This window comes from Colobus angolensis, unplaced genomic scaffold (assembly GCF_000951035.1).
Source record: "Colobus angolensis palliatus isolate OR3802 unplaced genomic scaffold, Cang.pa_1.0 Scaffold239, whole genome shotgun sequence".
NCBI classification, from domain to species: domain Eukaryota; kingdom Metazoa; phylum Chordata; class Mammalia; order Primates; family Cercopithecidae; genus Colobus; species Colobus angolensis.
This window is the reverse complement of record NW_012115588.1, coordinates 1,526,509-1,530,314: the sequence shown is the minus strand read 5'-3', so window position 1 is coordinate 1,530,314 and position 3,806 is coordinate 1,526,509.

Here is a 3,806-nt window from a genome sequence, read left to right as displayed (position 1 = left end):
CCCTCTCAAAAAAAAAAAAAAAAAAAAGAAGAAGAAGAAGAAGTGCCTTACTCCTGTAATCCCAGCACTTCGGGAGGCTGAGGTGGGCAGATCACCTGAGTTCAGGAGTTCAAGACCAGCTTAGCCAACATGGTGAAACCCCATCTGTACTAAAAACACAAAACTTAGCCAGGCGTGGTGGCGGGCACCTGTAATCCCAGCTACTTGGGAGGCTGAGGCAAGAGAATCCCTTGAACCCAGGAGGCAGAGGTTGCAGTGAGCCAAGATTGAGCCTAGCCTAGGTGACAGAGCAAGACTCTGTTTCAAAAAAAAAAAAGAAAGAAAGAAAGAAAAGAAATGCAGATTCTCAGGCTCCACCCCAGACCTGACTCAGAAGCCCCAAGGATGGCACCCAGCCATCTGTGTGCTAACAAGCCCTCCTGGAAGACCCTGATGCACTCCAGAGCCTAAGCCACCATTCTAGAGTTCCGAGGACCGTCTAAGAAGACAATAATGGAAGTCACATATGTGCTGGGTGCTTTGTGTCATCTCAGGTAATGCTTCCAACAGTGCATGCAGCAGGGGCCTACAAATCCTTCCAGGCTCAAGAGAGTCACAGGCTTAGCCCCGGGCTGGATCGGCATCCAACCCCAGGTCACCGTGACCCCAAGGCCTGGGCTTCAGTTATCAGACAGAACCCTCTGTGCTGTAGTCAACACCCATGCAGCAGTTGGTGGTTGCAAAAACGCTTCCTCTTACCTGTTGTCATTGTTCAGTTTATCTCCTAGGGGCTCCAGCAAGGCACAGAGACTGCACACTTTGCTGGGCTGAACAACCCATGAGTTATAGCTAGGGCCTGCTGAGCAAACTGGAGAGAAAGGGGAGGCAGGTGGACTCAGCGCCAAGTCACATGACGTCCAGTGAGTCAGGCAATCTCTCCAGAGTTCAGTTTCTTCATCTGTAGAACGGGACGATAATCCCCACATAGCCAAAAGAGACGGAGGTCAGATACAAAGCAGCCACCCCCACTTTCTCCCATAATTCCACCAAAATGACACACAAAAAAGATGTCTTTATTTTATTTTGTTGTTGAGATGGAGGCTGGCTCTGTCGCCTAGGGTGGAGAGCAGTGGCACGATCTTGGCTCACTGCAACCTCCGCCTCCTTGGTTGAAGTGATTCTCCTGCCTCCGCCTCTACAGGTGTCCACCACCACGCCCAGCTAATTTTTGTATTTTTAGTAGAGATGGGGTTTCACCATGTTGTTCAGGCTGGTCTTCAACTCCTGACCTCGGGTGATCCACCTGCCTTGGCCTTCTGAAGTTCTGGGATTGCAGGCATGAGCCATGACATCATTCTTTTTTTTTTTGGAGATGGAGTTTCACTCTTGTTGCCGAGGCTGGAGTGCAGTGGCATGATCTTGACTCACCGAAACCTTCGCCTCCCAGGTTCAAATGATTCTCCTGCCTCAGCCTCCCGAGTAGCTGAGATTACAAGCACCCGCCACCATGCCCAGCTAATTTTTTATTTTTAGTAGAGATGGGGTTTCACCATGTTTGCCAGGCTGGTCTCGAACTCCTGACCTCAGGTGTTCCACCCCTGCAGCTTCCCAAAGTGCTGGGATTACAGGCGTGAGCCACCAAGCTTGGCCTGTTATTCTTTTTTATGGCTGCATAGTATTCCACAGTGTATATGTACTACATTTTCTTTTCTTTTTTTTTAGACAGAGTCTCACTCTGTCACCTGGCTGGAGTGCTGTGGTGCAATCTCAACTCACTGTAACCTCCGCCTCCAGTGTTCAAGTGATTCTGCTGCCTCAGCCTCCTGAGTAGCTGAGACTACAGGTGCACATCACCATGCCCAGCTAATTTATGTATTTTTAGTAGAGACAAGTTTCACCATGTTGGCCAGGATTGTCTCAATCTCTTGATTGAGATTGGGGTGCCCAGCCCCAAATGGAAGCCTAGTTCCATGTCTTTGCTATTGTAAATAGTTCTGCAATAAACATGTGTGCATGCATCTTTATAGTAGATTGATTTATATTCCTTTGGGTATATACCCAGTATATATACCCAGCCTGATCTTTCTAAAACTGGAAAAAAAAAAAGGTCCAGGTGCGGTGGCTCATGCCTGTAATCCCAGCACTTTGGGAGGCCAAGGTGGGCAGATCACAAGGTCAGGAGTTCGAGACCAGTCTGGCTAACATGGTGAAACCCCTTCTCTACTAACAAAATACAAAAAAATTAGCTGGGCATGGTGGCGTGCGCCTGTAATCCCAGCTACTTGGGAGGCTGAGGCAGGAGAATTGCTTGAACCAGGAAGTTGAAGGTTGCAGTGAGCCGAGATAGCACCACTGCACTCCAGCGTGGCAGCAGAGTAAGATTCAGTCTGAAAAAAAAAAAAAAATTCAAGCAGATCATGACTCTGGGCACCAGCATCTCCTTTGTGGGCTGGACTAGGGTTCAGCTTTGGAAGGAGGCTAGGGTGGGATGGGGGCCAGGCCACCTATGCAGGGGACCACCCAGGAAATATAAGGCAAGGAGAGAGGGGGCTGGCAAAGGGCTAGGGCTCCAGCATGGGAGGGGTGAGTTGAGAGGAGTCCTCAACTAGTCAGAGAGGCGGGAGGCCAAGGACACAGAATTCATGACCAACTGTCAAATACGCAAGCAGGTCAGAGGGACAGCCTGTGAACCACCATTGCGTTTGCTGATGGAGTTGTTGCTATCAAGAGATCTCAGGCCAGGCGTGGTGACTCAAGCCTGTAATCCTAGCACTGTGTGAGGCTGAAGCAGGAGAATCACTTGAGGCCAGGGATTTGAGACCAGCTTGGGCAACATAGTGAAACCCCATCTCTGGAAATAATAAAAAAAAAAGACAGGTGTGATGGTGCACACCCATAGTCCCAGCTACTCGGGAGGCTGAGGTGGGAGGATCACTTGAGCCCAGGAGTGCAAGGCTGCAGTGATCTGCGATCATGTCACTGGACTCCAGCCCGGGCTGGAGTGAGAGACCTTGTCTCAAAAACACAAGAGTATAATTTCCTTTTTACCAAGAAAATGTATCCACTCATTTGTGTCATAAACAACAACTGTTGGGCACAGTGGTTCATGCCTGTATTCCCATCTACTCAGGAGACTGAGGCAGGAATTCCTTGAGGGCAGGAGTTTGAGAGCAGCCTGGACAACATAGTGAGATTCATTCTCTTAAAAACAAACAAACAAACAAACACCTTCTGAACCATACAAGACAGAGAACAAAACAAACTAATAACCACAACAAAAACACCAATAAACCAACAACAATCTTTTTTTTTTTTTGAGATAGGGTCTTGCTGTGTTGCCCAGGCTGGAGTGCAGTGGTATAAAATCATGAATCACTGCAGCCTTGACCTCTAGAGCTCAAACAATCCTCTTACCTCAGCCTCCCAAGCATCTGGGACTACAGGGGTGTGCCATTAGGCTTGGCTAAGTTTTAAAATTTTTTTGTAGAGACAGGGTCTCATCATGTTGTGCAGGCTGGTCTCGAACTTCTGACCTGAAGTGATCCTCCGACTTTAGCCTCCCAAAGTCTCGAGATTATTAGCGTGAGCCACCGTACCCAGCTGGGCTCTTCTATGTCAAAAGCAAAACTTTGAAATCCAATTTCTTGAGTATTCCAACCTTGATTACAAACTTAATTAACTAAACTCCTACACATGATCTAAACTGCAATGACAGATTTTGTATGGCTGACTTCCATAACAATACTTTTACACTTAACACTCTTCTGAAACATCAAGGTCCAGGGGTCATTCAATGCTTCCTCACTTTTTTTCTTTTCTTTTCTTTT